At 39.2% G+C, this 12,481-nt stretch overlaps 1 protein-coding gene across 3 annotated transcripts in view; it reads left to right on the forward strand.

The window, feature by feature from the left end:
• The first annotated feature begins 1,173 nt into the window (after nucleotides 1–1,173).
• SEMA4G (semaphorin 4G) overlaps nucleotides 1,174–12,481 on the forward strand; it is a 117,886-nt gene continuing 106,578 nt past the window's right edge. The window contains exon 1 of one of the 3 annotated variants that reach the window (XM_058187847.1): nucleotides 1,174–1,310. The gene's annotated coding sequence lies outside the window, so the exon portion shown is untranslated. Of the gene's footprint in view, nucleotides 1,311–1,665; nucleotides 1,779–12,481 lie in introns of those variants that run through there. The other 2 variants (XM_058187848.1, XM_058187849.1) reach the window with 2 other exon arrangements.

A 12,481-nucleotide genomic window follows, 5' to 3' on the forward strand; every position in this document is an offset into this window, starting at 1 on the left:
CTTCTATTGTGTTGCAAGTGTGTGGGTGGATGGAAAATCCCCTTCTGCACATGAAATCATTAACATCTTGTAAATGGGGGAATTAATCTGCTGCAAGTGATTTTGAATCTGCACCTTTGGATCTCAGCGCATATGGCACAGCGCTCAGCACACAAATCATATGCTGGTAATCCTCTCCTCCAACACTCCTAAAGTGTCTAAAGTATTTTATAGAATCACTTAGAGCTCAATTGACTTTGAGGATCTTTTTTGTGGATTAAGAATTGTGAGCTCTTAACATATTCAGAAGGTTTGTAATTATAATTTTTAATTATTTTGTTTAAAATAATTTACTTTGCATCCTCCCCAAGTGAATCGTGGCTCTAGAAAGAAGTGCTAGGGCTAAGTGCTTTGGCTTGCTCATCAGTTATCTGAATTAGGAGATTAATCCATGCCCTGATCACCACAAAACTGGACAACTGAAATCGTAACTCCAATTTTGTATAGGGCTGATTCAGAAGCTACACTTGATACAGAATGTAGTGATGGGCAGCCAATAAATTCAAATAAACAAATAATAGTGACCAGACTATTACAACTATAGAAAATCCCCACACACCTTTGAAAACACTACAGGTTACCTTTAAAGCCATATATGGCACAGCTCTCCCTCAAGGTTGCAGTATGACTCTCCCTGATGTATGTGGACATCTAGAGAGGAGGTGCTCAAGGCCCACTACGGTGAGGTGAGGTGAGCAGACCTTCTCAGTGGTTGCCTATACAGTATGGGAATATGCTGGTCCCAGAAACAAAGTGCTCCTGTCTCTAGCATCGAAGCAAGTGCAAGTACTACTCTTCCTTTTAAAAATAGTTTCACTGCCTAAACCATGCTAGGGGGCAATTGTGTGGTTTGTTTTAAAATGTATTTGTGAATTTAATTTAATGGAGGCGATAGTGATGCTCCGTTGACATTGTACACCGCCCAAACCCTTTCTATTGGGCGGCGTAAAAAATCGTTGGAATAAAACAAAGCAGAGAGAAAAAATGCCTAATTCTAATTAAGTCTCCACCGAATCAGCGACCCGGAACCTCGGGACCTTCTTTAAGGTTCGTCGCTAGCCTTCGGAGGGCAACCGCCGTTGCCGCAGGAGCTCGCTAGATGGCGCCCCAGAGACCTCGCGGGTTTTCGTACCGGTTGCCCAGCTGCGGCTTCGCCTTGACGGGCCGCCGCTCACTCCGCACCGGCTCAGGTTGTGAGTGGCGGAGGAGCGGATCTGGGTCGGGCGGCGTGTGGGCCGAGAGGTAGACCTCCAGCTGCGGCCGGAGCTCAGGTGAGGCAAGGGGGCTACTACCTCCTTGGCGGGCGGGGCGGAGCGGCGAAGCTCTGCGGTTGTGTGTTGCGCGCGCGTGTGGGTGTACAGTTGGAGGGATTTCGGAGTAAGAGGCGGGGGATGCGGAGAGTCCCCACGATTTGCGCTTGTGTGTGGCGGGGCGGAGTGGGGGGAGGGGTTGCTGAGGTCTGCGATCTGGAGGTGGGCGGGTTTATACCTGGATGCAAGAAAAGATCGGGGGCGGGGGAAAAAAGCCGAGGAATACTGTAGATTTGGGGGGTCCGCGCTGGTCACGTGTCACGACTAGGTTGGGGGTGTACGTCGGAACGTATGTGATGCTAGTCGGAGAAGACCGAAAGTATGGAATGTGCGTTTAAGACAAGGGATAAGCAGCCTGCTATTCTCCAGAGCCCAGGCTCTTTGGACTGCAACTCCTGTAAGCGCCAGCCAGCCCTGGCATTGTCAGAGGTAAGGAGGGTTATACTCTATCTGGAGAGCCTCCGGTTGCTGTCTCCTTGCTGAAGACAAGAATGGGAAGGGAAATACCATAGGAGGAACTGGAGCGCTTGAGAGTTGGATGATAGGTGGCTAATGTGTCCACCCGTCCACCCCCATGAGAAGGCACACCATTGACAAGACTTCCTGGGGAAGGGGTTGTAAACTAAGCTAGCAGTATGTGAGCGGCAAGGGAATAAGCTGAGGCTGAGCCACTAGAGAGGCAAAATGTGGGACTCAGATGCTAGATCTGAGTATGGCATTGGGTAAAGCAAGAATGATTACTTGAGGGATGCACTTGTCCCAGGTATGGCAGCTCTTAGCATTACAACTCAAGAAAAAAAAACACCCCTGTATACAGATAGAGCAGACTCAAAGAACAGGATAAAGTTGAGGTATGGATTGCATGGCAATCCAGCCAATGCATGGAAATAACTGAATCAGGAATCTATAGAAGGAGTTTGCACTAGAGTTGATGCTTGTGCTCTGGAGAGCTTGACAGAGTTACAGAGAGAGCAGTGGTTGGCAGAGTGACCAAATTATCCAAATATCAAGAAGCCGATGCCTTGTGGAAGGTGCTTGTTTTGAAATACTATTTTGAAACTGAGGATGTGGAAGTGCACTTTTCCGAAATAAGTTTTAAAAAAAAATCAGAAAGAAAAACTATCCTAAATTCACTATTAGTCATTCATTAAGGCCTGCCAAAATGTGACAAAGAGTTATATGCTCTTTTGTGAGATTTTGCTTTATCCTAATTTAGATTGCCCCAGCTGTTTTGTTTTTTGAAACTTGTAAAAATAAGTGTCCTACATTTTGGTAAGAGACTGAGTTGCTTCTTTAAAACATAGGAGAGGGTTATGATTTTTGCTGACATAATTAGAGGAAGTTGGCAGTAATGTGTTTACTGTATATGCATAATTAGAGAAATGTCACTTTACTTTCCCTACACAGGTGTCCATGGGTATGTTCATTGTTTATAGGCTAAACAATGACAGCCAGCCAGTGGATGCTTTCATTTGGAGTTCTGCACCAAAGCTTAAATGGTCTCTTCCAATTATGGCTCTATGGATCTGATAACAGGGGCGTTTTCTCATTGGGAGCTGTAGTCAGTGTACCCACCTAATAAAATAAACACTTGCAATATTGTCATAAGTACATGGTTTTGTACTTATCTATTTAAAGCATTTATATATTGCTCCTCATTTAAAAAAAATATGCACTGTTACATAACCTAATGAGGAAAACATCTTATGTGGAATGACCTTCAGATACTTTAAGAATAGGAGAAACTGTTCTCTGAGGGCATAAAATGATATGAAAATTGGTAATGAACCCCCATTCCCTTTTAACTATTTAAGCTTCTGTGCTTACAGTGAAGGTGGCTGAATGTCTGCTGCATAATCCTTTTTGTGATTTTTCAAAAGTGATTACTGTTGAATTTACTTCCACATAAAAGTAGACTTAAATTCCTACTATTTCATTTTATATTAATCAATATCCACAAATACATTTGTTCTCTTTGACCCAAGTCACAAAAATTTCTGCCTACGCCAGTGATGTAGGATCCTGAATTGGCACATTTTTTTTTCTATCAGAAAGGTTACTAAAGTTAGTTTGTTGGGTTCACTTGATGGTTTATATCAGGGCTCTCAAACTCGTGGCCTGTGGACCAGATGGGTCACACACTGGCCATGCCCACGCCTGGTTTAGCGAAGGGGAAAAAGTCCCCATATGTGATGTGTGACAACACCCTGACGATGCAAGTGTGACACCCCTGGTCTATATGGGTTTTTTTTGAGGGCAATGAAGTAGAAAACTTCAAACTACTGCAGTCCTTTCATTAATATCAGCAGGAAGCTTGCAAGACACAAATAGGAGTCCAGGACAAAGGAAGAAATGTATAAAATTACTACTAATGAAACTAATCCATTATAGCCAACTATGGAAAAGACAGATTTACTTCTGTTATTGTTGATTCTCTCTTTGTTCTTCCTTTTTAAGGACTGTCTCAAATGATAATGCCAAATATTTTGCCTGTGCCTTACCAAACATATCCCCTATGTTGCCAGTTTTGCTGCAGGTCCTCTTCCTTCCTGTTCATTGTATATTAAACAAGTTTATGATGTAATGGATCTATTATCTTTCATTTGTGTAGAAGAAAGAGAAAAATACCTCATTTTCCCTCACATCTTTTTGTCTAAACTTGCAGTGCTGGGTTCTTGTGTAATGTTATCCTCCTTCCCTTACAAATCCATCTGAACCTTTTCCCTTTATAAATGTAATGGGTTCTTGTAATGGAGTGATTTATTTAGCCTTTTTTTGGCAGGCTGACTGTTTAAGAAGAAACCACCAGAAGCACTCAAAATAATTGGTATACTCATCTTTAAAGGTTTAGTAGTGAATAGTTGCATAAGCCCTAGCACCTTATTTTGGAGCACTGTACAGCAAAGACGTTCTACTAGCTTGGCAGTTTATGGCTGCTACTGCTATACAAACTGGCATAAATATGATCTTCCAGTTACTCCAGGCATATCCCCTGAACTGGAACTAAATTGTTCATGAGTTCTTGTGTAAATTCATTATATTATAGGATAAGAATACATAGTGCCTTTTCTAATTTGACCTAACCATAGCACAAACTTGCCTTGGGAATTTCTTTTTTCTGTTGTCTGCCACTAAAATCATGTTATCTGCAGCTCGTGAGTGCAGTGAAGTTGTTCTTGTTGTATGATTTAAAAGAGTATTTCCCCCTTATTACAGTACCATCCAAGGGCAGCCCCAAGATTTTCCATTATCTTGGAATCATTCGTTAGCTGGCAATGACTAGGTACAGAAATGTTGGGGGTAGGATAAGAAACAGGCAATAGAGAAAGCAATTTTAATGCTAGCATAGGTGGTTGTTTTTTTGCCAAGTTAAGAATAGATAGATATAAGCATACTAGATATTTGGAGAAGAGCACTCATTTTTGGCCAGTACACAAGAAGGAGGGCATTTCTGCTTTATAATAACAAAGAGTATGACATATGCTGACTTGCAGTATTGAACACCTCCTGTTTTTGCATTTAGGGCAAAACCACAGAATCGGAGTATGACAAATCTTTCACCTTGGGGAATTGTTACAACTATCTTGTGAAACAAGGAAATTAGATAATTTTCCCTCAATAGCTAAGGGAAAGCAGCTTATTTCTTAGCAGTTAGTTGAATGCTTGAACAAATGGATTCCAAGTTATATCCCTAAGAGAGATTGTTGCAACTCTTATTTCTTTCTTATATGTTTATACAAATCTGAATTTGATAGAAGTATCTACTAGCATTGATATTCTATGAACATCATGTTTTCATTGTACATCAATAATGCAAGGACAGAAACACTATCTATCCAGGTATTTCCTTCTAAACAATTTTCTTCATTTAAAGTTAGAATATATATGTTGCAATCTTACCTCCATTTACTTGGGAGTAAATTTCATTTAAGACAGGAAGACTTACTTCTCAACAAACATGCAAAAATTAGCACTGTTTTCTCAATATGGTAGTGTTGTTGCTTTAGAAAGAAAGGAACTTGATTACTGCTAAATAAGACTATTGATCCATCTAACTCAGTGTTGATGATATGTCCAAATTGGTCTTTTCGGGTGTCCAGTCATACCTGACATTCACCCAGATCTGAGTGTCCATGTTGGGATATCAGTTAGTCCTACAGACAGGAATATCTTTGTGGATTCCCCAAATTTAACATCTTAAGTCTGTAAGTCAGCTTCACCTTCCAGGCATGTCTCTCTGAGAATCAGCTGTAGAAAGCTGGAAGTGCTGTATCAGTTCTAGAACCCAAACACCATGGATAATTCCTGCTGGGAAGATAGATCCCAAGATGACTCACCAAAACAGGCTCCGGAATAATCACCATGACATTCCTACAATTTTGCTCAAAGATAAAACTAATTTAGACTCTATATTAATCCTAACCCCAATGTAGCCATCACAACATGCCTTCTGGTTCAGCCCCAAGATAATAAACATAGTTCAGTCAAATCTGTTACATTCTACCTCTTCACAGGCAATCCATTCAGCCTGCACACCTTTAACTTCTTAAGTGAATTGCAACATAAGAATAAAAAAACAATCACTGTTAGATTGTTCATTTTACTAGCTTAAATAAAATGTTTAAACAATGTTTAAAATTGATACCTAAAATTGTAATCTAAAGAGGGAAGCGCAAAAGAAAAGGGAGAAGTTCTTAGAGACGATCTTCCTAAGAAACTCTTTAATTGGCCCTCATCTTCAGTGGCAGTTGATTTTTGAGGGCAGGACTGGGTGAAGATAGGATCCTGGTTAGTATAAAAATCTACCTTCAAGTTTACCTCCAAGAGGCTGGAAAGACTTCTCCTTTTTGCAGTTCTTCTCTTTGTTTTAAAGTTTAATACTTAGAACATTTGACAGTTTCCCCTCCAATTAATTTTTTCATTCCATTTCTCCCTATATGGCCAAGACTGCTTGATGACCTCTTTTCTTGACTGTCCATCTGTCTGAACCAATGGCAAATTGAAGTTTTCTCACCCTGCAGGTCCTCTGGCAGATTGTGACAGCACACTTTCACTTCTTTTTGCCTCTTTGTGGTTGGCTAAAAATGTTTGGAGCCTGGGATTCAAACTGCATCTATTAACTGCAAGATCTGATAAGAGATGAAGGGGAGACAAAGAGAGGGGGGTTGTGATGATCTAGGTCAGAGAGAGGGGTCTGAGCTCAAGTTTAGCATGGTGTCAGTGGTTTTTTTTAATCATGGTTGTTTCTGCCAAAAGTAAGATTCTTGGCTTATTTATCACCCTAACTGGCAGGGCTATTCAGGATTCAGGCAGGATCTTTTCTGGTAGTGAGTGGAGATGTTAGAATCTGAACTGACCTTCTGAATGCTGTTACTTTATAACTCGCTCCGCTATCTGTATGTCTATAAGGTTTCTTGCCAATAACCTCTGTCCAACCGATTCAGATTTTAATTGGTAACCAAGCAAAGGGTTCTAGTCCGAATAGGCTTCCCTGTGGTTAATATTTGCTAAAATATAGATGGGAGATTTAATTATATCTCTCCATCATGTTACCTAATCCAGCCTAGAGGCTGTTTCTAAGAAATCCTTATTAGTAACACTGTAAATCTAAAAATCTATATAAAAAAGCCTACATATAGGCATTAATTTTTAAAGAAGATGAGTAACGATACAAGATTTTGACACAAAGTACTGAAGATCAGCCAACCTTTTAAAAACTCTAATGAATAGAAAAATATTTATAATCGTTTTTTTATCCATAATTTTGTTCTTTTCTACACCTATTAATAATTATCTTGAAGCTATCTTCTTGTAATAAAATCCTATTAGCTCTTCTAACAACTATAATAGTAACATAAATCAAGAGGTTTGCAGATTGTTTCTAATAAGGTAAAGGTAAAGATTTCCCTTGCACATATGTCCTAGTTATTCCCAACTCTAGGGGGTGATGCTCATTTCTGTTTCAAAACCAAAGAGCCAGCGCTGTCCGAAGACGTCTCCATGGTCATGTGGCCAGCATGACTAAACACCAAAGGTGCACGGAACGCTGTTACCTTCCCACCAAAGGTGGTCCCTATTTTTCTACTTGCATTTTTTTACGTGCTTTCGCACTGCTAGGTTGGCAGAAGCTGGGACAAGTATCGGGAGCTCACCCTGTTACGCGGCACTAGGGATTTGAATCGCTGAACTGCCGACCTTTCGATCCAAGCTCAACGTCTTAGCCACTGAGCCGCCGCATCCTCTTTTGCTTCTAATAGCAGACTGAAATCTGCTACCAAATCATATAGTCAACTTGGCACAATCTATTTGGCCCTGATCCTGAAGTTGATGAGAGTAAGTAGTCCAACATAGGTTAACGATATGAAATATCTGAGTGGGCTTAACTATTGGCATTGCTTTGATCTTCATAATTCCTTCAGTTTTTTATTTCCCTTGCACCCAGACTTTTCATCCAATTGGCTGTTGAAGATACATCAGATATATCACTTTCTCAAGTGCATTTTAAGGACCAGATTAATGTCATTGTTAAATTATTTACAGTACTTCCCTTTTTGATAAACTTTAAAGCAAAGTATAAATATACAAAATGCCGGGAATTTGCAATTTCTCATTATCACATTAGCTTTCTAACACTTTTGCCATAACACTTTTGTCATATCACTTCTTCCACTTGCAAAATAACTGCGCCCAGTATCTTTGGATTTTTCCAAAAAATCGGCTCTAGCTTAAGAAAGAACTACTGAAAAAAACATATTCAGTCCAATCAAAGAACCACCAAAACCATTCCCACCAACAGTGAAAGGGAAAGGCACTAGAGTATACATTGAACGCAAACTCACTCCCTACCAGCACTGATGATGTTACCTAGTTTGAGTAATGAAATGATTGGGGAAAAAACCCCAAACAAGCTCAAACAGACCAAGGAACCTTCATTTCTACCCTGAGCTGCAAAATATAGCCATATATAAACACCAGCAGGAGTATAACTGGAAATCATTGAATCACATACTTAAAAAAGGGTAACGGGTAAAAGAATCTGCAGATTTCACTCCACAAGCCGTTACAGACTATTTGGGGCAGTGCTCATCTCCATTTCGAGACTGTTGAGCCAGCATTGTCTGAAGACATTTCCGTGGTCAAGTAGCCAGCATCACATCATAGAACATTGTTACCACCCCACTGAAATGGTATCTATTTATCTACTTGCATTGCGTATGTTTTGAATTGCTAAATTGATAGGACATGAGGCAGGAATAAGAGCTCAACCCACCACGCAGCGCTTGCATATTGAACCTGGGGCTGTCAACTTTCTATCCAACAAGCCCAGCGACTTAACTATTGAGCCACTATGCTGACCTATCATGCTGCTGCCACACACTGCTCCAGGTTAAACCAAGATGTGCTCTTTTCATTTGAGGTATGCCACTTCTGCTGAATTGTGACCAAACAAAAACATTGAAGGATAATTATGTATAAATAATGAAACCCTACCCACTTGAAGTATTAAGTCCCCAATAGTATTATATTGAAAGATCAAGAGTGGACTTCAATAAAAAGAATTGCATGGCTATGCCTTATAGAAAGGAAAGGGGCTTCTACTCTGCATTCTGAAAGAACTTAATTAGAAACTTCTATAGAGGAAGATTCAACTGTAGTAACAGTGGAAGAATCAAACAATAATGAATATAGGAGATCTGTTACTATTCTCCAGGCCAATGTTCTCCATCTGTTCTTCTAAGAATAAAATCAAGAAGTAAGTAAAAAAAAATATGTTGTCATAATGGGCGACTACATTTAACCACACAAAGACTGAATAAATACCCATTTTGATTACAGTTGAGAAGAAATGGCTATCATTATCTGGACCCTTGTCAGTTTGGTTTCATACAAGGTTATAGGACCAAAACAGTATCAATTGTGCTTGTGGATTAACTCTGGTGGGAGTGGGAGGAAGTAATACAGGTTGTTCTTCCTTACCAACATAAATGGGGCCAGGAACTCATTTGCTAATGTAGTCATAAGGTGCAACATCAAATGACTGCAATGTTGAGAGAGCCCAAGCCAGAGAAAGGACTCATCTGGAGTTATTATGTAGGCATTAGAGGCCATGGTCTGATATCCCCCACCCCCTTTGAATGCTGTGGAACTTTATCTAATCTGGCCCAGATGCAGACTGCTAGTCTGGGAAGATTTCTGCGTAATTAGAATGCGCAATAAAGTAGCTAATTGAACTCTTTACATCTGGATCTGGTTATTTACATCTGACAGCAACAATTTACAATGGTAGTCCCAGCAGTTTTAGTTGCTGTTAAGTGAATCCCACATGGTTGCAGCATCATACAGTCATATAATTGCCTTTTCTGGCTGACTTCCACATCAACTTTACTTGATGGAAGGCAGCATTAAAGGTTATAAATAGTGATCACATGACCACATGATGCTACAATGTAATTGCAAGCTGGTTGTCAATTACCCAAATCACAATCACATGGCTGTAGGGATATTGTAACTGTCACAAGTATATGAGCCTAGGGTCCTCCTGGACTTGTAGCCCTTTTTTGAGGAACAAGTGATAATCATGACTTTTGCACTATTTGTCTTGTGTGCCAGTTGCACCTTTCTTGGACCAGGAAACTGTGCTGACTGTGACTTGCATTTTAGTTATTTCCTAAGTTGATTACTGCAGTACACTGTACCCATTGCTGTTGTTGAGGAGCATTTGGAAGCTACAGCTTGTGCAGAATTTAGCAGTGTGAGCAGTTACAAATGCACCTTGGTTTTCCATTGTTATAACAAGTATATCTGAACTGTTATTTTTAAGGGGAGAGCTTAAGCCAGTCATGTTCAGTATTAGAAGGATGGGCCTTTATTAAAAGAAACAACCTGTGCCATCCAGATTGAGTACTCTCCATAGAGGTGGACATAAGCTCCTATGATTTCATAGCCAGTATCTCTATTGCTCCGAATTCTAAGAGTTAGTCTACATATCTAAAAGCTTAGCTGTTACTTATAAATCAAAAATAAGTAAACGAATTCCAGATTTGTCCATCCATAAGTTCTGAAAGAATTCAAATATAAAAATGCTGATTTTTGCAAGTAGAAATATATTACATACCATAAAAACTACAGTTTAGTTAGGAATAGGCATTTGTAGAGCTTATTGTTAATAATGTCAGGAAATTTTTCCAAAATAGAGATTCAAAAGAATTAATCTTGCGTAGCTTCTTTCCAAAAACACTACACTGCTAACCAGAGCATATAAAACATTTGCTAGACCTATTCTATTCCAGCTCGCCTGTCTGGAACCCTCACCACATTTCTGAAATCAATACAATTGAACATGTCCAGAAATATTTTACAAGAAGAGTTCTTCATTCCTCTGAAAACAACAAAATACCTTATCCCACCAGACTTGAAATCCTAGGCTTAGAAAACTTGGAACTCCGTCGCCTTCGACAAGACCTAAGTTTAACTCATAGAATCATCTATTGTAATGTCCTTCCTGTTAAAGACTACTTTAGCTTTAATTGCAATAATACAAGAGCAACCAATAGATTTAAACTTAATGTTAACCGCTTTAATCTAGATTGCAGAAAATATGACTTCTGTAACAGAATCATCATACTTGGAATACTTTACCTGACTCTGTGATCTCTTCCCATAATCCCAAAAGCTTTAACCAAAAACTTTCTAATATTGACCTCACCCCATTCCTAAGAGGACCATAAAGGGCGTGCATAAGAGCACAAACGTGCCTACCGTTCCTGTCCTATTGTTTTTCTTTTTCTTCTTCTTATATATATAATGCTTATTCCTCCTAATATTTACTCATATATATGTTTATATAATATATAATCTTTTTTGTATGATACTTATATATATTGTTGTGAATAAATAAATAAATAAATAAATAAAGGAATGACTATCACATTGAACTTACACCTCTTACCCAAAAGTGTTACATTGAAGTCATGTGTGAACCCAGTTTATGTCAAGAACATGCGCCCTTTTTTTTAAGCAGGGACTGTGCTTAATGTTTGCATATTATTTTATTTTATATTTTATATTTTTATTTTGCTGTTCAATTTTCCCTAGGAACAATGGTTTTGAGAATGAGAAGTTCCCTTCAGTTTATGCTTGGAAAAACAACTCTGTGAATTAGGTTGGAATAAGAGACAAAATTATAGATCCAAATTCATCCAGGGAGTTTCCATAGTTGAGGCTGAATTTGAATAGGATGAGTACTGCAGTGGCATAGTAATAATGCAAAGTGAACAGGCTTGAAGGTGGCCCTAGGATTTTCTACTTTTTCTTGTTTTGTAGGTAGGAGATTTATTTTTTAGTTATGCTCAGCTATAGTAGGTTCACATTACAGTTTTCATTAGTTCCTCATCTCAAAATGTCACCAAACAATGTGGTGGTACAATTAAAGAATGCTCAGAGCTGTAAAAAAGAGCTTAAGGGTTGCCCAGTTTATAGTTTAGGGTTAGTTCAGGGCACAGTAACTTAAAACAATTTATTTAATATGATGCGTGAACCTAACCTCAGCCTGGCTACTAGGTTTAAAAAAGTGTCAAGTTCAAAATTTTCTTGGTCCATTTTAAGCGGTTGTCTGGGACAGTGTTTCTCAACCTTGGCAATTTTGGGTTGTGTGGACTTCAACTTCCAGAATTCCTCTAGAAATTCTGAGAGTTGAAGTCCACCCTTAGTTCCCAAGATTGAGAAACACTGGTCTATGATTTTTGGTCATCTGCTTTTCCCCACTGATAAACCATCTAAGCTGCATGAAAATGCAGTATGGAATCAGAAAGTTTGGATACGTTAGCAGTGCTAGAGAAGGGAAGCATTCCTGATGCCCCCAAGATTCCTGGAAGGGGCAAGAGGAAAACTGATCTTGGTCATGCCAAGCACAGTCATGGACTACATTCACTTGGCTATGTAACTTGTGGCCCTTTATTTAGTATTACTTTTGGGAGCAAAAGCTTGTTCATGCTTATTTTAGGTTATGTAAATATCAAGGGTGCTACTTCAGTAGAGCTTACATAGATAAATATATCATATTGAAGCTGAAAAACAAAATGTTCTTACTAGCAATTGTTTTGCTTGCGTTTTTTTCTCAACCTGTAGATAAG

Source organism: Ahaetulla prasina, chromosome 6 (genome assembly GCF_028640845.1).
Source record: "Ahaetulla prasina isolate Xishuangbanna chromosome 6, ASM2864084v1, whole genome shotgun sequence".
Taxonomy (NCBI): Eukaryota; Metazoa; Chordata; class Lepidosauria; order Squamata; family Colubridae; genus Ahaetulla; species Ahaetulla prasina.